At 41.6% G+C, this 24,716-nt stretch overlaps 1 long non-coding RNA gene across 2 annotated transcripts; it reads right to left on the bottom strand.

Annotated features, from left to right (window-relative positions):
• Positions 1 to 4,500: 4,500 nt before the first annotated feature.
• LOC134472579 (uncharacterized) lies at positions 4,501 to 23,555 on the bottom strand. 2 transcript variants are annotated; one of them, XR_010042465.1, is made up of 3 exons: positions 23,228 to 23,548; positions 6,243 to 6,366; positions 4,501 to 4,893 (listed from the first exon to the last, which is right to left on the bottom strand). It is a non-coding gene; the product is annotated as an uncharacterized LOC134472579 (long non-coding RNA). The 2 variants fall into 2 exon arrangements; XR_010042466.1 differs by lacking the exon at positions 4,501 to 4,893 and adding an exon at positions 4,942 to 6,121 and having other exon boundaries at positions 23,228 to 23,555.
• Between the last annotated feature and the right edge of the window lie 1,161 nt (positions 23,556 to 24,716).

Here is a 24,716-nt window from a genome sequence, read left to right as displayed (position 1 = left end):
GCATGTCTTTTTTAAAATTTTAATTTTATTTTAAAGAGAATAAAAAATAATAATAAAAATGATAAACCAAATTAAAACAAAACCGTGAAATTGATATAGGACTTCAAAACAGGATAATAGGAAATCAACAGTGGCTAAAACAATTTCTCTTGTTATCTTCAAAACTGCTGCCCCTACCTTCAGACATAATAGAATCAAACAAAAAAGAACAGAATGGAACTGATCAAAACAGAATAATGAATAAAACAAAACAGTAAAATGGAATAAAACAAAACATTGAGAAAATGTTGGATTTCAGAAATAAGACAGAGGAATTTCTTCATAGCTGCTATACTGCATATTGTTATCCTCCAAATAGATGCTCAGAATACTGCCTTTAACCCTGAAAAGTCAAGCAAACAATACAGCCATTAAGTTGATTTTCTACCTCAGCTGCTATCAGCTCAGCAGCATTCCTCTGAGTCAGCTGGTTGATTAAGATTAGGGGAAAGTGGTTGTTTCCCAGCTCATGTGCTGGCTGGCTCACAGGAAGGGTGAACTGACTTCTTTTTTCTCCTCCCAGGCCCCACATGGCTGTTGCTGGTTCAAAGGTTTGTTTTTGTTTTTTGTTTTTTTTTTTTTACATGCAAATAATTCACATTGAAAATCAAGGAAAATGGCTAGAAATGAAAATTTAATCTTCAAATTGCTGAGGAATGAAAGCTTAAAAATCAAAAGGCATAGATGGCAATTCTTCAATGCTTTAATGCTTACATATCAATTCTGAGGTTTTGGCAAATCATTGATTTCTTTCTGCCTTTGTTTTCCTTATATAAAAGAAGGACTATAAACTTTCTATCTCAAAATATAATGAGCAAAAAGAGAAAACTTATGCAAAATTCTTACTACTGAATGAGGCAAGTAGAAAATTTTAAATGAAGATTGACTAATAATAATAATGATACATTTTTAAATGACTTAGATAAGCAATACTTTATACTGTGTAAATGTGCCATAAAAGTATAGATCCCATGGATGCACTAAAGATATTTGCTTTTAGATTCACACGGTAGAGATACCAAATTGTCATCTGGAACCTACAAGCATACTCACGAATATCTTACATCTTTTAACAACCAACTATAAGAAGGCAAAATACAAGTTCAGTAACTATATTTACATGTTTATTTATAACTCATTTAGTACTCTGTTTGTTGGGAGCCGCAGCCCCGAGCCCGGTCGCCTCACTTGGCGGACGTGAGGCCTGTAGTAAAGAGTGAGGCCTGAGGTAGATTACCCCTCCCATCGAATATGTTAGTTTCCTGCTTACCGCGTAAACAACCCGCTCAACAATATAGTCTGCCTGGCAACTGATGATGTTAGCCAATCAGCTTGCCTTGCTTACTTTAACATGATTGGACACTGTACCCGTATATATACCGGTGCCACCCCTGGGCGGAAGAAGAAGCCAGGTAGAAGCCCAGAAGTAAAAGCCCAAAAGGAGCCGCGGAGAGCGGACCGGTAGAGGCTTTGGGGCAGACTGAAGCACAAAAGGAGCCGCGGGGAGCGGACCAGAGGAGGCTTCAGCTGGGAGAACCCAGGGCAGGCTGTACGGAGAAGAAAAATAAAAAGAAAAGGTTGTCCACTGCCAGACTTTGTCGTGTGTCCTTCCTGCCGGCCGGGAGCGGACATCGACATTTGGAGGCCCGCCCGGGGACTGATCATCCCCGAGACGTGGAAGTGGACAACGCTCCAGTACAGAGCTGCGAGACAGGTGAGTTGGGGATAAGCCTGGGCTCTGGGTGGCGCGCACCTACAGGGCTTTTAGACTCCCCTCAGGCTCACGCGTAAGTGGCGGATTCCTTGGGCCTCACGCGGTGAGTAACATATTAAAAGATGGGAAACATGTTAGGTAGCAACACTAAGAGCGAGGGTGGTTGTGGAGAAAGCTCTCAAGAGCTTACAAAAGTACGCAGGGTATCTGAGCAGGCCCAGTCAGGGAGCTCCCGAGAGGGGTCCGTCAAGGGGAACAAGGATGCTAAGGAGGAGGACAGGGCTCTAGCCTCGGAGTCGTCTGACTCCGAGGACGAGGGAAAGTTGAATGGCAAGGAGGCCAAAGAGACCAGCTGTCAGGAGCCTAAGTCGCTCGATAAGGAGTCGCAGGGTTCTTTACCTTGGGGGCCGTTTCCGGAGGCGATCCCTCGCCACGAGGCGGCCGCCTGGGAGCTCCCTCCCCTTTCGCCAGAACAGGAAGTGATGCACGGGCCCCCATTTTCCGCCCAATCACGGCCGCTGTCTTATGCTCCGCCACCGGCGGGTCGGTATTTTTACAGGCGGCTTTGGCAGGGGGGACGCTTGTCTCATGAGGTACATCCACCTGGGATAGATAGTGGCCCCTACGGGATATTTCCTGTACAAGTAGCTATGGGCCAGGGACGCAATGTATGGGAGCCTTTTGAGATAAAGCAGATTAGAGAACTTAAAAATGCAGTTACAACCTTTGGGCCGACTGCGCCTTACACCATTGCCATGCTGGAGAATCTGTCTTCTGGGCCCCTCGCCCCCGCGGACTGGATTCAGCTGACAAAGGCGTGTCTGCCCTCGGGCAGTTACCTGGATTGGCGAGCCTGGTACGCAGAGTTCTCTGCAGAGCAGGCTGAGAGAAACGCCGGTCGAGGAAATGGGAGCTGGGGATTTAGCTTAGCGGCATAAGCGCCTGCCTTGTAAGCAGGCAATTGCCAGTTCGATCCCTGGTACCAATAAAAAAAAAAAAAAAAAAAAAAAAAAAAAAAAAAACGAAAAAGATAAAAATAAAAAATAAAAAATAAAAAACAAAAAGGGGGAGTAGGCCAAGGCCTGGCCCCAAAGGCATGATTATCCATGGCACTATTCACACACAATTTTTTAAATTTAAATAATGATAATCGCTCCCCAGCTGTGGAGCACTGCAACCCTTCCCCCAACCATAAAGGGTGGGTGAAGTGGAAAGATGTCCTGACAGGACAATGGATGGGCCCGGATCCAGTGGTCAGCTGGAACCGAGGCGCGGTTTGTGTTTTCCCACAGGAACCGGGACGAGAACCACTGTGGATACCGGAGAGACTGACACGGGCAACAAAGCCCTCGACTGAAGATCAGACCTGCCCTACTGGAGATCCATCACAGACCAACCAATAAGATGAATAGAAATAGCGGTAGCCCGAAATGGACAAGAAGATCCTCAGGCATATGCATGGCTTGCTCAATTGGCCCACGACCGAGTCTAGATATGGCGGGCATCCCTCATTCTCCTCCATAAGGTGACAATACACAGCAGGGTAGGTGAGTCAATGACGGGTAAGAGCGTGCCTCCCCAGCACGACTCGACCTAAGCCAGGCCCTACCCCATCCTGCACGTAAGCCGCTGGACTGTTAGATGCTGCCCAGGTCTAAATTTCTCTCCGAGGGGATTTCTTTACGGAGAGGAAATGAGTGCAAGCTTGTGTGCATCCAGGTTCCGTCCAGTTTGTGCCTGGCCCTAGAAAAAGGACGAGGGCCTCAGGGCCTTGGCAGACCATGGGACGGCCGACCAGGGTCTAAGCCAAGGACCTACGGTGGGCCTACGCATAGGGCATAAGCCTCTGCACCCAGTCCAGGAAGGGCTACGATGCGCACATTCATAAAAAATAAAAAAGGGGGAGATGTTGGGAGCCGCAGCCCCGAGCCCGGTCGCCTCACTTGGCGGACGTGAGGCCTGTAGTAAAGAGTGAGGCCTGAGGTAGATTACCCCTCCCATCGAATATGTTAGTTTCCTGCTTACCGCGTAAACAACCCGCTCAACAATATAGTCTGCCTGGCAACTGATGATGTTAGCCAATCAGCTTGCCTTGCTTACTTTAACATGATTGGACACTGTACCCGTATATATACCGGTGCCACCCCTGGGCGGAAGAAGAAGCCAGGTAGAAGCCCAGAAGTAAAAGCCCAAAAGGAGCCGCGGAGAGCGGACCGGTAGAGGCTTTGGGGCAGACTGAAGCACAAAAGGAGCCGCGGGGAGCGGACCAGAGGAGGCTTCAGCTGGGAGAACCCAGGGCAGGCTGTACGGAGAAGGAAAATAAAAAGAAAAGGTTGTCCACTGCCAGACTTTGTCGTGTGTCCTTCCTGCCGGCCGGGAGCGGACATCGACATCTGTTAACAATGAAAATTATAGCATTAAATTTATTAGAAATCAACTATCCCAAACATATTATTAAAATTAGTTCTCTGTATATAAAAGAAAAATACCTTTATTCAACAAAATTTCATATTTTAAAAGGCTTCAGTTGGATATTATAAAAATGAAATTAAGTTTTTTTAAACTGAAGCAAAGACATAAAAAGTCATCAATATGGCTAAGCAAACTGAAGTAAACTAACTTCTTGTGGTTTATGAATGGCAACTTTTGCTAATAGCAAAATAATATTTTTCACTCATCACATGTAATGTAGAACTTGAGTTCTGAGCACAAATTCATTTTTTAGAAACAGATCAAATTGCAATCCATTTGAGTCTCTTTATTACATTTATTTATGAGTAAGTTTTAGTTTACAATTACTTTAGCTGCAGGCATGAAGAGTTTACTCCCTTTTGAGTGCAAACCACTTCTGCTTCAGTGGTCTGCGGGAGCACCCTCTACACTGTGGTGAGGAAGGCCTGGCGTTGCCTTTGCTTGCAAACCCTGAGCAGCAGGAACACAAAGAGGGCACCATGGGAACCACGTGGCGCCATCATAGCTGTGAGGACTCCGGCGGCTGCAGGTGACCAAAGCGGTTACAGCCTCTGCTGGAAAGAGCCTAGGGATGGGACAGCCAGGGGACCGTCACAGCCAAAATGCCTTCCTGTGTCCTCCTAAGGCAGCTGGGTTTTCGCAGGCACGGTGACTTCAGACTTCTCACGCTGTGACTCGGAAATTCCAGAGCAATTTATTTTGGAAACAGTGCACATGATATTGTATAACAGCCTTAAAAGTCACATTCGAGTACTTATTGCCTGCTCTGTTGGCCTGAACATGAAAGCACACACAGTAAAGAGGGACAAATGTCAAAGCCTGGGACCCATGACTTAAAACCACACTAGCGTACCTCCACAAGTTGCTTACATGCATCCTCTTAGGGAAAATCCTTTCCCGAGGCCTTGCAGGGACTGCACTAAGATCCAGGGCTTGGCTGAAAATCTTATTACTCAACGCAGACACAGATAGGGTGAGGCTCCAGGCACAAGGAGTTGTTTGCAGTAAATCTGCATCAGTGCTTTGCCCGCCCCCACTCCACGAGCTTCATGCAGTCCCCGAGGAAGGTCACAGCAGTTGTTAACCGGTAACAGGTCCACAGCCAGCCAGGCTCAGTGCAGTGAGCTGATGAGGACCAGGCCTGCCCCACACAGGCTGCCGTCCGCGCCATGTGCTCCTGCCTGCTGCTGCGGGAGTCAGCTTTCCTTTGTCGCCCAAGGAAGTTTGGGAATATAAACACTTCATGGGCCTTCTACCATCTCTGTCTCTCCCTCCATTCCTGGCGTAATGCAGTTAATAGATACTGCCAGTGTTTAATACCTAATTATAATTAACATAATTAGGCAACAGTCACAACTATAGATATCTCCCATTCAAGCCTTTCATTTTTATTTATGTACCTATTTACTTTCTTATTGTTTGGGGTTGTTGTTTTTTTTTAGCTGTACTGGGGATTGAATCGAGGCCTTTGCACTAAGCTATATCCCCAGCCCTTTTTAGGTTTGTTTTTTTTTTTTTGTTTTTGTTTTTGAGACAAGGTCTCACTGAGCCACCAGGTGGCCAAGGCTGGCCTCTGACCTGTGACCCTGCTGCTCAGCCTCCCAGAGTGCTGAGGACATCACAGCCGTGAGCCACCACTTCTACAGGACTGCTGTGGGCCCAAGCCCTGGAGGGCCTTAGAAACCCCGGTGTCTGATGGTCCTTCAGGATCCACCTGCAAGAGCTATCTAGGAGGCCTGGGGCCTTCCTGAGTCATGCGTGAGAGACCACTTAGATCTTTCAGTGACTTTAATGTAAGATTTTTCTCTCAAACTTTGGCTTCATTTTCACCCGAAGTCGTGTTCTGCCGGCAGTGTGCAGTCCTGATCACTGGCTTGAGGTCTTACTTTGAGGCCACTGGTGGGTTAGAAAGACTGTTCTGTGTTCTGTGTACACTCTTAAAATTCTAATGGAAAACTGAAGAATTTATTGTGCTCAATAATGTCATTATAAATATCAAGAAGAAGCCAGAAAATACCTTGATCAGCATGGCTGGAAGTTTCCATAACTGTGATGGTGACTGCACTGGGCATGTCCATCCTCTGTCTCTGTCTCTGTCTCTGTCTCTGTCTCTGTCTCTGTCTCTGTCTCTGTCTCTCTGTCTTCAGGGAAAATAATTCAAAATGCTTTGCTGTTACACAAGAGTCTCCTTTTCTCCAGTTCCTCTAACCATTTCCACAGTTTCCCTTAGGATTTTATACATTTTCCCTTCAAGATAACTTCCAAGTATTTGGCTCCTAAATCAATATGCCAGTTTTTTTTTCAATGAAATTTCTCAGATTTTTATTTCATTCCCAAATTTGTTCAGGTTTACTGTTGTGATATAAAAAATCCCCAAATCTCAACAGAAACACCCTATGACTGTTCCTTGCTTCAGCTTTTAAGTAGAGCATGGAGACAGCTCACCTGTGATCTAGTGTGATCCTGGCTGGGGAGACAAGAGCCCACCAGTGGGTGCCTCAGAGGGTCTGGGTGTGGGATGATCTGGAGGCTCTGGTGTGTATCCTGGGACTCAGAATGGAACTATCGCACGTTTGTGCACAGGCCCTGGGCTTCTCTTAGCACGGGACTCTTAGAACAGATCCTCAGATGAAGGTGAGGTTACTCCGTTATTGAAATGGTACATCCAACAACTGGTGAAACTCATTTCCTTTTCTGTGACTTAATTTGGAAAAATACACGGAATGACTTCTGTCCTATTCCCGTGTATCTACATGCCAGGTCACATTCAAGAAAAGGTAGATTTCACTTCTCTGTAGAAAGGTATTGACCATGACTGAGCCATGTAATAGCACTATCATATAATATGTAAATCATAATTAGTTGCTTAATGGAGAAAAGATCCCTATAATTATTCTTTGAATGTGTGCTTCAAGTGTTTTTGAAAACTGGGTCTAGATTATTTGTGCTGTTTTCTTTTATTTTTCATGCTAGGGATAGAACCCAGGGGCACAAACATGCTCCACTGAGCCGTATCCCTGGTCCTTTTCAAATGTAACTTTGAGATGGGGAGTCCGGGTAGGTTGCCCAGGGAAGACTCTTGTGGTTCCCCTGCCTCAGTATCTTGAGTAGCTGAAATTACAGGCATGCACCACCATACCTGCTGTGATACAGATTTTTTTATAATAACCCTCTGAAGGTATTTATACTGTCTGTTATTAGCTTGAATAAGTTATACCACATCATCTTTAGTATTAAGTTTATAAAAATGTGCATAGCTGAAGTATCGGCAATTAAACTTAAGTACACAAATTATATGTAGTATTTAAGGAACAATGGATAGCTATGGTGAGTATTTTAATTGAAATAAGTCATTACAGCAACAGACATATTACAGCTGGGTGTGGTGGCACATGCCTGCCTGCGATCCCGTACTCGAAAAGCTGAGGCAGGAGAACTATCATGGGTTTCAGCCAGCCTGAACCATGCAGGAAGACCCTCACTCAAAAAACTAAATAAATATAATAAAGACAAAGAAACAGATGTACTACCATCAGTTACCTCAACTCCCCTCAAAAATAAAATAAAATATTAAAATAAAAACTCTGCTCACTTCAAACACACGTTCTATCATTCTGGCCACTTTCTGAAGCAGTTCTCCAAGCTGTCTTTAGTGAGAGCGGGTATGGTTAAAAATTTGATAAATTCTGCTTCTGAGTGCCATTCCACATAACTTCAGGATTGCAGAAATTTTACATCATGTCCTCATCCACTTTCTTCACCAGACCTGGCACCCTGTGATGCCTGTTGTTTATCTGAAGTCAAAATGACCATGAAAGACACTATGGCTGTATCTAGAGTCCCCCAAAGCCACAAGCTTTTCAGAGATGGATGGATGTAGAGCGTGTGACGCTGGGATTGATTCGTGGTGCAATGGGGAGGTTAAGGATGCTGTGACTAAGGCTGTGAGTGCTCCTCTAAGGGAGAGCAGCCTGGCTATATACAGGGAAAGGAAGCTTGCTTGTCACGGTCCTTTTCTCTCCTCTGCTTGCTTTTGCCCACTGTGAACTCTTTCCCCAGTGCAATGCCTCTTCCATAAAACCCTCCCTTGGAGCCAGCCAACCAGGGACTGAAATCTCTACAAACTGTGAGCCAAATAAGACTTTCCTCCTTTAACAGGGTGGCAGGGATTTTGTGTTAGCGCTGAGGAAAAATACCTAAAACAAAAGGGAGATATTTGGAACTCATTTAGAACACTAAGGCAGGGCAGCTAAAAAACTACTCAAGTAAGAAGGCTCCAGAATTGCTTCATAAACTGGCAAGAACCTTAGGATGAATGTACATGATGTAAGAGAGAGGATTTTGAGGACAATTAATGGCAACATATATTTCACTTTTTTCTTTTCTTTTCTTTTTTTTTTTTTTTTTTTTTTTTTTTTTTTTTGGTCTTTTTCCTTTTTATCGGTACCAGGGATCGAACTCACGACTGCCTGCTTGCAAGGCAGGTGCTTATGCCACTGAGCTAAATCCCCAGCCCCATCTATTTCACTTTTTAAAATAATTTTTAATGTAAACATTCACCATCCTGTTTCAGTTATACATTATAGGTTAACAAGTTATCAAAAAAATGAAAGAAAATTTAAAAAGCAAATGAACTAAAATTCAAAATATTAGAAAATGTACTTTCTTATTAGTTTTTCCACTTAATCAAAGTCTTCCCTCATAAATCTCTGTTATTTATTTATTCCCAGTTCTTTTATGTTACGTCAATAATTTAAAAGAATTAGTGTTTAAAAGCAAATTTTGGCAGCGGTATGAAGGTAATATTTCATCAAAGACATTTCATCAAACTAGAATTTTGAGAGATAGAGAAAAGAAAGGGAACTGGAGGTTTCCTCTCTCCATAAAACTGTTTCTTACTCTAAAGGCTGCAAGTAAGAACGAGGTTTCATAATGTTTAAAACCATATTTTGCTAATTTAAAAAACATTAAAACAAAACAGGAACACATAACAACTGACTGTAACACAAAATTTAAAAGATACCGTAAGTGAAACCAAAACATAATAGGACAAATTAGGAAAAGTTGAAGAGAGCAAACTGGAAGAGAAAAACAATATCCATCCTCGGGTTACGCGGTAATTAGGGTTGCAGGAGGGGGAAAGGTATAACTGGAAAGAAATACTTTTTGAAGTGGTAATAAAGAAATTTCTAAAACTGACAAAAGACAAGTCACAAACTGGAGAAGTGCTGCATAAGCTCAGTGCAAACAAAGAAAATCATAGCTGACAGTGGGAGGTATAATTGCTTATAAAGAACAGGAATACTTTTTAGCAGTCAGAAAAAATATTAACATCAAGCACGCAAAACAATTATCTGATAATTCACTTTCTAATAAGCGTAATGAACACCACAAAGAAACAGGGTTCTGTGTCCTTCCAAAGCTGTAAAAGACTTGGTAACTTATCATATATCCATGAATCTTCCTCAGAAAATCAGGTGAATAGTGCCATAAATTTCACATGGACAGCTCTTCATAAGAACATAACATCAATAATCAAAGTTCAAAAGGTAATATAACCTTCCTAAAATTATAAATTTCTTTCCTGTCATCAAAAGATGTCCTTAGGTAAATAAGTAGACAAACCATAAATCATTAGAAAGTGTTCTTAATGTAAAGATCTACAAAAGTACGTTCAGGGGAATATAAACCAAGGACTCTTGAACTTAAATAATTAAATGTAAGCAATTAAAAAGCAACACCAAAAATATTAAACACCAGATATATACTTCATAACAGATTTTTGATTGACTAAAACTAACAAAATTATACTAGCAATATTCTGATCAGGTAAATGCAAGTTAAAATTACAATGACATTCTATCACAAGACTAAAAAGAATGAGGAAGGTTTTTAAAACTTATCTGCAATTTTCTATCAAGTTAAACATGCATGATTCATGGTACAGCAACTGATTTTTGAGTGCAAATCCAATGAAAGCACACGTCTATACAAGAACATCATAGCTGTTGCATTCCCACCTGTCTAATTCTGAGACAAAATACCTCACCCTTGAAATTTACAGGAAAAGAGGCTTATCTGGTCTATGATTTCAGAGGCTGCAGTCAGTGGTTAGCACGGTAAAGAGCAGAAACATCACGGTGGAAGGGTGCAGCAGCGGATAGCTGCTCAGCCCATCCGTAGAGAAACGGGCAGGGGAGGATACGAGAAGAATGGCCAGGAGCCACACGTAAAGACACATCTGTGTTCATGCAGTGATAACCTGTTGCTTGGTACACGTAGGCGCATTTCATGTGTACATATTTTGCCTTAAAATCATTAAAACATTAAACATAGAATATGAGAGTGATGGATTTTTTATCCTTGGAGAGGACATTGGCCACTTCCAGAGTATTTATTAAAAGTTTTTGTTCACATTCTCAGAAATGAATGGCACTTCTCCTTCTAGCTTAACCCCATCAACCACACCTGCTCTTTCTGTCACTTCTTTTTCAGACTTAACCAGTGATAGAGCCGAAAGGCATCACTGAAGTGCTCATTATTTTTAAAGAGGCAAATATTTGGTTATCCTTTAGCTAGTCTATTATCTGATAGAAAAAAATAACTGGTAGAAAAGCATAATAATCAAGTTGTTGTTATGGTTTTTAAAAATTCAATTTCAGAAAGGTTAGTCAAACTGATATTACTTATGAAAATTAACAGTAGAGATGACATGACTTCAATACAGTCAAAGTTTACCAAGGGAACCCAGAAATATCTTTATCCTGCAAGTTCTCCAAGTGCTTGTCCAAAAATGTGAAGCTGAATGACCTGAGGTCTTGCAGAAAAACGATTTATGGCTTATTATTCAAAATGGAGAACAAATATTTGTCATTTCTACTCTGCACTGGGAACCATTCATATATACATTAATGCAATAACACTGTGAAATAGGGAAAAAATTCCTCCTAGGAATGTGCGTCAAAGTCATGTCACATAACTATTAGTGATCTTGCTAGAAGACAAATACAAGTCTGTTTGTTAACAAGGCTGGTGGCCTTCCTGCTCATCCCATATGCATCAGTCACTAGCAGTGCTGTTAAAGATCATACATCTCTGATAATGGCACAGTTATTATTCTGTTGTCACTGGAACAACAGCCTTAGAGAAGGAGCAATTAGGTTGACAGGGCCTGAAAAGAGCCAGTAAGTCCATCAACATGGGAGATTGTCAGTGTCCCCAAACCGATCCATAAACAAAAGTATATGAGAGCTAGTATTTTAGAAGATGTTCCCTTAGCCAAAATACTGTCTACTTCCATCTAATCGCATTTCAGCAAATGTGTCCTTTGGATGATCTAATTCTCTCTGGATGTAAGTGATTCTTCACTTGGGTCTTCTGATTTGGATGGACTTACAAGGGTCATATAACATATTTCACTTTTTCTTTGTAGGAACATGATCAGTCAGAGTAAAGAAAAAGAGGTAATATTTTTTTCAAGTAGGAAGGATTTTCTTTTTCTTTGTTTTTATGTGTTCAGCATTTTCTCTCAGGATCCAATATTAACTTTCGCTTAACAGCAATCTCAAAATATGCCTCTTAGTCAGTTCCCTGGGGAAAATGGTAAACCAATAAAAACAGAGACAGTGCAATCATTTTTGGCACATGAATATAACTTATTTGAAGACATCAGGAAGCATAAGTAAGATATAGTGATGCACAAGATAAACAGAAATATGAGATAGTGCGGAGTTTTAGATTAAAGAGTGAGTCTTCTAATATACATGTCAATCTAGCAAGGCGAGGGTTGAAAGCTCCCTGGTGCCCGCCAGGTCGTCAGGCCACACTGGGAAGATATAGTGCAGATTATGTGGGATCCACAAATAGAACTCTGCAAATACACAGAGGGATTTATGTCTTCGTGGGTTTCAAGGGATAAAGTTTCAATTGGAGAATTATAGTGTTTAGACTTGTGGAATGTCACAGATTTCAGACTTAAGAAATACCTTTCGTTCAAGCAGTCTTTTATGGAATACCTAAATCTTTGCTTTAAAAAAATAAAACAAAGAGAACCCTAGATGTTATACTCCCTTTTACAGAACTTAGGTAATAGAAAAATGATCTAGGTCCTCTGAGATAGTTATCTGTATCATACCTTAAGTCTTTAAATAATTGAGTTTGATCAAGAAGATTATTAAGAGCTTATATATTAACTATGTTCTCCATTTCAAAAGTGTAATTGTAGAAATACTTATTAATCTTGCTTTTGAAGGGTAGTTTAATAAATGTTAATAAATACCTACCAAGCTCTACTTTGACTTTATTTTGAATATTGCATAAATAAATATCTGACATAAAATCAGGATAAATGAGGCTGCTCACTAAAAACCTTGCACATAAGCACAGAGACTTCAATGTGACTTCCATGTCCCCTGATGGTTTACATGTGGGAATTCTGGTCCCAGAGTAGAGGTGCCAAGAAGTGCTGGGATCTCTGGGGGCGCCTATTGGGACGCTCTCTGGTCACTGGGAGAAGTGCCATGCGGGGAGATTCATGTAGCTCTCATGGGACCCCTGAGTTCTTTGAGATGAGCTATTATAAGAACGCGCCTGATCCTAAATTGTTTTCTGTGTTCCAGTTCTCAGCTGTGATTTTTCCTTTTGGAAATCTTTGGTGGTATTCCCACCAGAGTCCACCTACCACCAGTGTCAGGCCTGGAATTATCAAAGCTGTTGGCCAAATGAATGTTTTCTTCTCTATGAAGTTATAATTTGTCTAGTATGCTGCTGCTACGGTAGAGAATGCACTGATACAACAAATGCAATGGTCCAAGGAAGAAGAAAACTTAACAATATATAGCCAGTATGTAAAAGGATATTCCAAAATGACCATACTGCACAGGTACTCAGCAAGCAGGTGCAAGGGTTTCACAGAGCTAAGGAAGGAGACAGCAGTCCTTGAATTTGACATGTTCCCTACATAAGGAATGAAGTTCTGAAGACGCGGATGTGCCAACACATTCTCCATTCATGCACAACTCAGGGAATCCTGACCAGTGATAAATCCCAGGGAAGAGCTCGGAGTGGACTCCAAAAGATTAGGCCTAATGGGTGAGTTTACCAAAGTCATACAAGAAGAAAGCTGTAGAAGCTACCTGGGTAATTAACTCAATCCAGCATTTTCTTTTCTTTCTTTCTTTTTTTTTTTTTTAAGAAAAAAGAAAGGAAATTAAAAAAGCAAAGCAGTAAAAGGGTACAAATAATACAGAATTTGAAGAAAAAAAATACAGTAAGAAATCACTAGTTAATAGGTTACATATTGTCATCTTAAAAACAGTTGTCCAAATTATAAAATTACAGCATATAAAGTGGACATTCATACAGTGAGATTGCAGACAGTTCCGTTCAGTGATCCAACAAAAGCTCAGAAATATGGTTTTCCATCCTACACACTCAAACATACATGCAGTTAAATCCCTTAGACCACCTTCCTTTCCTCTCTTTGTTACAATAAAAATTACACTTTTTGGGTTTTTTTACTCCCACAGTTCTTATTACTTTTTTTTTTTTGAAGAGAATAAAACCTAACATGACTAAACAAAACAGAGTTGGTTAAAACAGAAGGATGGGCATAGTACATGATGCAAAAATAGAATATCAGGTGATCAAAAATGGTTACCATTGTGCCTCTTGCTATTTTTAAAGAGATGCCTATATCATCAGGTATAATAGAATTGATCAAAACAGTACAGGACAAGACCAATAAAACCTACACTGGAGACCTTACAGGACTTCAAAAGAAGGTATCTTTTTGCCTTCAAAGTGGTTACCTATACCCTCAAACTTGTTAATATCAAAAAAATAGAATATAGTAAAATCAGAACAAGATAGGGAGAGCAATACTGGGGTTCAAATCAGGTTAATATGAAAACAAAAAAGTTACTATAATATATCCCGCTATTCTTTAATTTAGTTTTCCCTTAATTGAAAAAAAAATAAGAAAAAATAGATTAATTAAAAATAAAAAGGTGGAGATTGAGATAAAAGAGGACATTGTAACAGGACAACACAGGTCAGAACCAAACAATTTAAGCATCATTGTGTTTTACCCCCAGATGATCTAACATAATAGTAGTCACCATAGTGCCTCTTTCCTTGAATTATTTGAGTATAACTTCGTATACTATAGCATCAAGCATATCAAGACAGTGTGAAGCCATTCAAGAGAATGAAAGAATTACAAGGTATTTAGAACCAGTTAACAGAAAACAAACAATGGTTTTTATATTATCTCTTTGCCTATAAAAAATTTTGTTTATACTATCGCATACAGTAAAATACATAAGATACAACATATTAAAACCAGTGGAAACAGATGTACAACAGCTTGATGGAACTTCAAAGCAAGATGATATTAAATCAGCACTAGCTTTTATGATGTGTTGTTTTCTTTACAATAGCTATTCATAATATCATCAATACTAAAATCGAACAACCCATTTTCAAATATTAACAAAGATTCAAGGATCACTGAATTAAAAACAGAAGCCGCTTAAATAAAAGGAATAAAAATAAACACACTGAAAAGGAAAGCAAAAATAATTCAAAGAAAAATTTATTTGAATTGTTTTACTGCTGTAGCCATAGACATAACTAAAATACTGTATAATGTTAGTTGGAGGCATATCATTGTGTTGGTCATTGTGTTATGAGACTTACAGATACTAATAATGTACGCGATCCTCATTATAATTCACTTAAGTAGAGCTAGGCCATGTTGTGTTTGCTATTTTCTCAAAACTTAAATTTCAGCATTTGTATTTGAACACAAATTCTTCCATAAGATTGGGCTCCCCCCTTTTTTCCGCATTACTGGACACTGAGCCCAGGACTTTCATATGTGTGGTATTCCCTGCCCCATCGCTTTAATTTGCGAGCATTTCTTGCCGCACCTCTAAGATTTCCAGGCTGTGTGGACTCAGACTGTTGATATCCCATCTCAGCCCCCTCAGAGGGCAGGGATTATAATCACTGGCCATGATGCACAGCTCAAATTGGATTTTTAACCTACTTCTGTGTCATACTACATGAAAGGTAGGCTATGGTGGAAAAAGAATATATCAAACAGCTAGAAATATTAATGAAAGCTGATAGTGTGTGTCAGGATTCATTAAGGGAGCAGGTCTAACCAATAGGATTATATAAAGGATTACTAAGTAGGGAGTAGGCATACAGAGGCCACCTAGAGAATCAGGGGTGACACAATGCAAAATAACCTTCTGTGTGCTGGAAGGCCAAGGACCAAGTCAAAGGTGGAGGTCCGGAACTCCCCAAAGTCCAGCGCAGGTCCGCAGAGGAAAGCCAAAGGATCTGCACGGTAAGACTGCAGAGAGCATCCTGGAAGCTGAGGGAACTGGAGACAGCCAGTCAAAGGCAAAGGTGACACCTACAGCTCCTCCTCCAAAGGAAAGGAGACTTCTGGTTTCCTTCCCTCTTTATTCTGTACAGGCAGAAGCCTATTGGTTGGTGACCTGACACTTGGATGGGTCTTCCCTCTTCATGCTGTGGCATACCTGTCAATCATCCAGAGACAAGCAAAGCTCTGCTAATTTATTAAGGAGTTCTTACTCAAGTTGAGTAGACACATCCTGACTAACAATCATAATGTAACCACTAAAATTTGAGTAAGAATAAATAATAAATTGTATAGTGGAACAAATCAAGGAGCTGACATACAAGAAAGAATTCCATAATCCTTGCATACAAATCAAGGAGACAAAGACATAGAATGTACCTAGGAAAATATGTGAATAGGTGAAGCACAGGTCAAGGAGTTTTAGAAATCCAGAGATAATTTAGGGAAGGCAACTCAAAGAAATACTCCTCAATAAGATTTACTGAAGAAGTCTGCTCAAAAACTAGTTCAATTAATGAAAATGTCTGTGCTATACAAATAGAAAAGCATCCCGAACCTCTCATGGGATATACATATCCTCATATCCCATAACTGATTGCTTCAGTGCTTCTTTCCAAATGGTATATATAAAATAATAATTTTAATTAGGAATAGTCATTCCGTCAAAGCTATTAATTTAGGAAATTAAATTAATAAAGTTTAGATGAGTTAAACATATAGAAAGAGTAAAAAATGCTTAACAACTTCTAATCTATATAGAATTTATTCATGGAATGATAAGATGTTTATTTTTAAATTAAAGAAACAACAATGAAAGAGCAACATAAGTTGGCATTCCATTTCACAACATTTTCCTTGGAAATATAAAACTTTAAAGAATTAAGACTGAATAATTCATAAGAAACTCTCAGTTAAAAACCTAATTTCATAGAGAAACTACTTTATAGATACAAAATTATAAATTTTCCTGTCAATTCCAAGTGTTTTTTTTTTTATGTAAATGGTATTTAAGTAGAATTCAATCTAAAGTATTCTGTATTTGAAGAAGATCTAGATATAGGGAGAGAAGGATGATAATTTTCTAAAAGTAAATATACATCTCTTTGAGGGGATGAGAGGGTGAGAAATGAAGGGGAGAAGGAGGAAGGGAAGGGAGGGGAGACAGAGAAGAGAACCAGGTGACAGTTGAAGGAAACCTTCCCATGACCTGCTCCCCAAGTCGTGCCAAGTTGAACTGCTATTGGTCCTGCAGACCAGAGCTGCCTCCGGCTTGAAAAATAACATAATGAAGTGCAGGACTTATTCCTGAACTTCAGTACCTGGCCCCAGTGGAGAAACCCAGTGCTGGGCAAATTCCATAGGCCGCTGCACCATGGCCATTACCATGGACTGAACCTCTGGAACAGCTATAGGCCAAGCTGCTGACCGCATCCACCACCTCTGCTTCCACTCCAAGAAGCATGCAGGGGAACAAGAGCCCAGCCACTGGCGGGCAGGGCAGGAGAGCTGACAGAGGAGCCCAGTCCCAGGCCTGCCTCAGGGAGCCCCAGGACCCTAGAGAACCTGAAACCCACATGGCGCAGGTCAATGTTCACAGACAGGGAGGAAGGATCAGGCTGAGACTCGTGTGCTGGAGGGTCACATGAGTTTTCACCTCCCTCCCTTGACTCCTATCGTTGTAGGGTACCCAAAGTACACCCAAGTCCTCCCAAGACTGCTGCTCCCTCTGGCTTTGAGATTCAGGTGAGACCCAGCACAGCCACAGCTGTGCTGACAAATGCATTGTCTCTGCCACCTGTCCCCCAGCTTTGGGCAGCACAGCCACTGCTAGGCCAGTTCTTGGAGATGGGGCTCTAAAACTGCCCTGGCCTCTCAGAGACCGGTGGGAGGGACAGCTGTCTGGGCCTCCATCACAACCAGCTTCAGAGGGGCTCGGTGTATGCTGTGCCTTGCAGACTGTGAGAGTCAGAAGCTGCCCTGTTTAGCATCATCCCAGGTTGTGAAGGACTGAGCCCACCAACCCTTCTGCTTGCCCTGAGCCTCACAGAGGGGTGTAAAACCCCATGTTCTGGGGGTAGAACAGGCAATAAGCATTAGACCTTGCCCTGAAACTGTGCTGGGCTGGTACAAGCTGTCACTGGGTGGCTCCTAATGGCCCCCAGGAGCAGCTGCAGAACCAGCAGATACAGAGTCCCCGTCAGTTAGATGTCTATTGCACTAGCATCACCTGTGGTTGGCTGATGCAGTTCGGGGCCACAATTCCCTCAGTGATAGATACTCATTCCAGAGCTGTGCTGGGGTTGGTGGACTATTGGCCCATGTGTGGGCATGGGTCTAGCACTGGACCCTGGCATTTAACTATGTTCTGGGAATCTGCCCAGAGCCAGGTAGAAACCTTCAATGTCTCAGCCCTGGATGAGGGGTCTGCGCCTGGCCCCAGAAAGAGGGTTCTGGGGTGGCTGCTCTTGCTGTGCTTTCCTTGTTCATTCCAGAGACTGCACCGATCATTTACTTGAGTTAAACTTGAGCGTGGACACCTCTGATATTGAAAGAGTGGCAATGCACCAAGAGCAGACCTGTCTGGCACCATGAGGCAGTGACACAGGGACAATGACAGAAGGCCCAGGAGGAAGAAGCAGCCTGCTTACAGTGCCCGGAAGCAGCAGCACAAACAGAGCCAGATTAGGAAGACCCTTTTCATGTCACGTGACGTCACCTGCCAGTGAACACCAAGATCTTCCATGAAGCACGACCTCACTCAGCAAGGTGCCAGAAATTAGCCCAACAGAACCTAGTACTGGAGGGCTCTCAGGGAATTTTCAAACAGTTGTTTTAAGGCAACTCAGTGAACTAAGAAAAAATAATCAAAAGAGAGATGTTTAAATATTCCAACAGAGAAACTTTGAACAAAGAGTAGAAGACAATTTAGAAAAACAAAATTCTTGAGCTGCAGAGTAAAGTTAAAAATATGACTAAAGTCACCAAGTACAAGCTAGATCAACCAGAAAAAATATTTCGGAGCTTGAAGTGCAGCTATTTGAATCTACACACTCAGAAGAGAATGCAAAAAAAAAAAAAAAGAATGGAGAATGACAAGATCCTACAGAGCTTGTGGGAGGGAATTACAAGAGCAAAGATGGATTTGTTTGGGGTTCATGAAGAATTTCAGGATGTCAAACGGGTAGAAGAAGAGCTAGTCATAAAAAAAAAAAAAAAAAGAAACCTCCCAAACCCTGAAAAAATTGAAATATCCACATCTAGGAGGTCAGGGGCCCCCAGTCAGATGTAACTCAACTGGGTCAAGCCACAGACAAATAATAATCACGGCCTCAAAGGCAAAATGTAAAGGGATGTCAAGAACACCAGATCTGAGAAGCCACCTACACCATGGTGTCTTTATTTCCCCGACAGCAAACATCACAGCAGAAACCTTCTCAGCCAGGAGAGTGGTCTGAGGCTTTCACTGGGCTGAAGGAAAGAACCATCAGCTAAGCACAATGTCCTCAGGAAGCCGAGCCTCGAAATGAAGGCGAGCAAAGGAGATCCCCAAATGAAGCTAAGAGGCTATGTCTCCCTCAGGCCACTCTACAGGAAATGTCAAGTGAAGTACTTCAAGCTGATATAAAGGAACGTTATTAGGTGGGAAGAAAATAAGAGAAAGTATAAAACAATTAGCGTGGCATGGCGGCACACCCTGGAAATCCCAGCACTCAGAAGAGGAGGCTGAGGCAGAAGGATCACCATGATTTTGAAGCCAGCACAAGATGCACAGTGAGCTCAAGGCCAGCCAGAGCTACATAAAAATACCTAGTTTCACAAACAAACAAAAAACTTATGAAACAAATTCAGAATATTCTAATTCGTGACTGTTGGCACATAAACTATACTTTTACCATGAAGATTAAGTATGAAGAATTTCAAAATAATAACTATATAAGAATGTTCAGAGATAGGCGATATAAAAGGAAGTAAAGTAGGATATTAAAAATTCAGAATGTTGTGAGGAATAGAGAACAAGGAGAGAGTTTTCTTATTAGTATATTTTCTTTTGTTCTGTTTGTTTCTTTTTTCTTATATTTACAATCATGATAATTTGCTACCATTTCAAAATAGCTTCTTATAAACAAAAGATATTTTTGTAAGCTTCATGGTAACCAGAAGGGGACATGGAATTGCAAATGGATTTTAGAAGAAAAAGCAAATTAAATTCTGCTTATAAGAAAAATAAATCACTATATCTCTACATTCAAGCAGACTAAAGGTACAGTGTCATGGTTATTTTCTTGTCACTGAGACCCAACACCTGACACCCACAATTTAAGCAAGGAAAGGTTTACTGTGGCTCACTTTGTAGAGGTTTCAGCCCGTGGTCAGCTGGATCAAAGCAGGGTGAGTTGGCAGAGGAGAAAGGGCTCGTGTAGTGACAGCAGGGAACAGGCAGAACATCAAGGGAGGAGAAGGAGACAGACCTTTCCAGGCCACGCTCCCAGGGGCTCTCCTCTTCCAACGAGGCTTCAGCTCCCAGCATCACTTTCTGCTATAATCGCACCAGTGCTTTAATCCACTCGTGAGTATCACACCTCACGCCCAGTCACCACCCGGGAGCGCTGCCAATGAGTGCATGAGGCTTAGGGGGACGTCCAGGTATAAACTGTAACAGATGCAGTGAAATGTTCCACATGAATGAAAACAAGCAGGCAGGAGCAGCCTCCCTGATGTCAGATTAAGCAGACTTTGAATCAAAGGCAGAAAAAAGAATGTCACAGAATAACAATAAGAGAAGCGATTCAGCAGGAGGAATGGAAATTCTAATCACACACACACACCCGGTATTGGAGAACCCTAACATACTACACCAGCATTAAGGCCTGGAAGGAGAATGAACCCCAGAATGTGGAGACGTTAGTATCCACTTTCACCAGTGGATAAATTGTCCAGACTGAAAAGCAAGAGAGAAACAGCAGAGAGAACCAGATCCCAGCCAAGGGCGTCTGAACGGCATCCTCAGGTCACCCCTCAGACCACGGCCACAGCCACGTTTCCTCGAGCACGAAGAATGTTCCCCAAAAAAGAGCCCGCCGTCGGCCACAAAGCAAGTCTCAGCACATTCTTAGAAACTAGCGAGGAAGGAAGGGAAAGGGAAAATGAGAAAAGAAGGAAAACACAGAAGCCAAGCGTGTGTGAATAGGGAGGGGTAACGTGGAGGGAGGGAAGGAGGGGGACGGTAAAAAGGATCAAAATGCACCAAGCACAGGGGCAAAGTCCCTATGATGAATGTGATCACTATGTACCTAACGTGTGCCAATAAATTTAATTAATTTTAAAAGCCACTGAAATTCAACCAAGTATCTTTTCTGAACTCAATGTGATAAAACTAGAAATCAATAACAAGACATTTTTGGAAACTATAAAAATACATGAAAATCAATCTACTTTTAAATAGCCAGTAAATTAAGAAAGAAATCAAGAAAACACTTAAAAAACTTCTTGAAGGGCTGGGGATATAGCTCAGAGGCACAGCGTAAGGTCCTGAGTTCCATTCCCAGTACAAAAAAAAAAATGAAGTGGCAACAAAAAATACCAAAATCTATGAATCACAGCTAGAATAATACTACAAGGAGGTTTATGGAAGTCAGGAATTACATCGAGACAGTTGAAACATTAAAAACAGAAGACTAAGCCAGACTCAAAATTTGCAGAAGGAAAAAAAAATATTAAAGAAGAGAGCAGAAATAAAAGATAGAGATCAAGGAAGCTGAGTTGGTTCTTTGAAAACATAAGCAAAACACACGTACTCTGAGCTAGACAAGAGCAAGAGAAGAGTTAATAAAGTCCGTGATGAAAAAGGGGATTTTACAACTAAGTAAATACACGGGATCATTAGATATTAATGAGAAAAAACGTTATTGGTATAAAACGTTAGTATAAAAACGTTATTAGTATAAAAAACGTTATTAGTAATCTACTATTAGTAGATTAGTATATAATAATAATAAAATACATTATAAAAATCTTTAATTGCAGCTAAATGAATACATAGAATCATTAAATATTATGATGAAAAACTGTGTGACAATAAATTTGAAAACCCATAAGACATTTTACAAATTCCTAAATGCATTCGTATTCCCAAGACTGAAAGAAGCCAGCAGACCAGTAACAAGGACTAAGGTGGAGGGAAACCCAGAGAGCCGTGGTCCCTGCCGGATCCCACCCGACATTTACACAAGAGCTAAGACCGCCTCCTAAGGGGTTCTGAAGGTGGAGTGGACAGAAATTCCTGCAAACACTTTCTACACTATTCTGTCCTAGTACATGCTGAAAAAATTATATCAAAACATACAAGGGGACAGAAAAAAGAAAGAAGAAAGAGAGACAGAGACAGAGACAGAGATAGAGAAGGAAAGAAAGAAAGAAAGAAAGAAAAAAAGAAAGAAAGAAAGGAGAGAAAGAAAGCAATGAAAAGCTCAATATCCATGTACAGCAGTACAAAAATCCTCAACAAAATTCTAAAATGAAATCAGCACATGAAAAAGATTATTTACTTGGTCAAATTGGAATCATCCAACGAAAGCAAGAATCCTTCAGTACATGCAAATCAGCAAGTGATACACCGTATCAACGGAATGAAGGATAAAACCGTATAGTTTGTCAGTGGACACAGAAAACTCTTCGGAAAAATTTAACATCAGTTCACAATGAAAATGCTGAACACAGGAGGTGCGGGACTGTCATAACTGAACACAAAGGCCTCCTAAATAAACCAAAGCCCACATTGTACTGTATGGAATAGAGCTAGGAGCTTATTTTCTTTCTTCCTTTCTTTCTTCCTCTTTCTTTCTTTCTTTCTTTCTTTCTTTCTTTCTTTCTTTCTTTCTTTCTTTCTTTCTTTCTTTTATCCTTCCTTCCTTCCTTCCTTCTCCTCACCTGTCTTTTTTACTCACAGGACAGGAATCGAATCCCGGCCCACACAGCTCCCCCACCCCCCAGCCGCATTGGTACACACCTGAAGCATCTGCGATCTCTAGACGTCCTGGAGACGTTGTGCGTGTACAACACAGCAGGACCTGTCTCTTCTCTTACACCCTTCCTGTGCCCTCTCTCCTCCTCCAGTTCCCTTCCCCATTTTCACTCTTGCTGACACTGTTAGTCTCAGTTTGTGCTTCAGGAATATGGCATTGACATTCACTGAGCTCATCAGGAATTTGCCCTGGCATACCTGTTCCCTGCTCTTTTTTAACCTGGTATTTTGTGTGAAGGTTTCACTAAGTTGCCAGGCTGAGCTTAAGTCTGCAGTCCTCCCGCACTAACCTAGCAGCGTGCTAGGGTGCCAGTGGCAAAAGCTGGCAAAAGCTTCTTCAAGATCAGTTTAAAAAAAAAAAAAGCTCATTTGCATTGCTTCTGTTCCGTGTATTGCTGCAAATCCTACTCAGAGGTATCAGGCAAGAGGGAAAAATAAAGGGCATCCAAATTTGAGGAGAAATAAATATTATTCAGGTTTGCAGATGACATGATATTACATAGTAAAAAATCCCCGTAACTCTACCAGAAAACCATTCAACCGCTCACAGAATGCAAATACACAAACATCAGAACTGGCATCTTACCCAGCTGTCCTGCTACTGGGTACAAAGCCGAAGGAAATGAATCAGACATTGGAGAGACATCTTTACCCCTGTGTACACTGCAGCACCATTCTAAACGGATGAAAACTCGCGGCATGTGTACCCATGAAGTCAGGTCTTTAAAAAGAAGGGAGCTCTGCCATTTGCGACAACACTCATGGCACTGATGATCACCATGTCCTGTGAACTAAGCCAAACACAGAAAGACGGGGCTGCAGGATCTCACCGTACAAGTGATGCCCACAGACATGGAGCAGAGATCGGTGGTTATCAGAGGCCGGGTGAGTCAGAGGCTGCAGGGGTGGTTAGAGAAAAGTGCTAATCGCAGTTGAACAGGAGCAGGAAGACGTGGTGTGATATTTCACAGCCGGGAAACTACAGGGAGCAACAGTACACTGTGCATTTCCACACAGAGCGCGAGGACTTTTAACTATAAAGTAAGTGAGAAGAGAAGCATATTTCAGCCAATATAAGCATTCAGTAATGCATACATGTGTGGCAACATGACGTGGTCCCACTCACATGCACAATTTTATAATTTTGTCAGTTAAAAATACATTTTAAAAAGCATCACTTTTATCACTAACAGCAGCATCCAGATGGATCAAGCTAAATAAATGGGACGTCTTTTTAAAAGGAAATTTTAGGTGTGAGCAAAATATAACAAGAGGAGCTTAGAAAAATTAATTTTAATGAATTGTAGATTTGGTGCCTACTTAAAATTTAGGCGAATTCAATGGAATGAATGGAAATGCCCCTAAGTCACATCTAATGCTCCGCTGAGGTGGTGCTTTCAGGGCGCTGCCCCGCCCGCAGGTTACGGGAGTGGTGGTTAGGAAGCAGGCAGTGAGGCAGACAGCACCTGGTCATGGAGCTCTTCTTCCTGCGTGGACAGCGAGGCTTTGAACTTGGTGATCCCAGGTGTCGCCTGCTGAGCGTCATCAGAAGCCAGGTCCCCTCGCCTGTGTCCCTGCTGCCGTGTCTCTCCCAGGAGAGCTCTGGCCACGCCCGAGTCGCACATGCAGATCCTCTTGCTGAATCCAAATGTCCAGATTGGCATTCACTCACCTGCAGTCGGTCAGCAAACAGCTGAATAACAACCAGCGTACGGTGAGGCAGGAGGAACGCTGGGCTGGGGTGAGCCTACCCTAACCCTTTGACTTATGTGATTTCCCAAAAACGTTCTAGTTAATAGCTTGAACACCCTGATCACAGGGCACATAAACGATAACTTTGCTGAAGTCCACCACAATCTCACTGACTGCACCTTCTCCAGGAAAATTTTTGTCATCTTCTACTTGACAACTGCAAACTACAGGTGTTATACCAGATTCAGACTGAATTTGTGATTTTCCCTTGACTTTGCTGTGGAAGTGGTATTGGCTCTCCGCAATCCACAGACAGCCAAGGCTTCTCTGTTCAGCTCACAGCTGCTGTTATTTTTGTTTTTACTTTTTATATTTTAAAAGGG

The sequence above is a fragment of the Cavia porcellus genome, unplaced genomic scaffold (genome assembly GCF_034190915.1).
Source record: "Cavia porcellus strain 051 isolate PalLab524CR breed Dunkin Hartley unplaced genomic scaffold, mCavPor4.1 scaffold_2, whole genome shotgun sequence".
Lineage (NCBI taxonomy): Eukaryota > Metazoa > Chordata > Mammalia > Rodentia > Caviidae > Cavia > Cavia porcellus.
The sequence above is the reverse complement of the archived record's forward strand: the minus strand, read 5'-3'. Positions and strand labels throughout refer to the sequence as shown.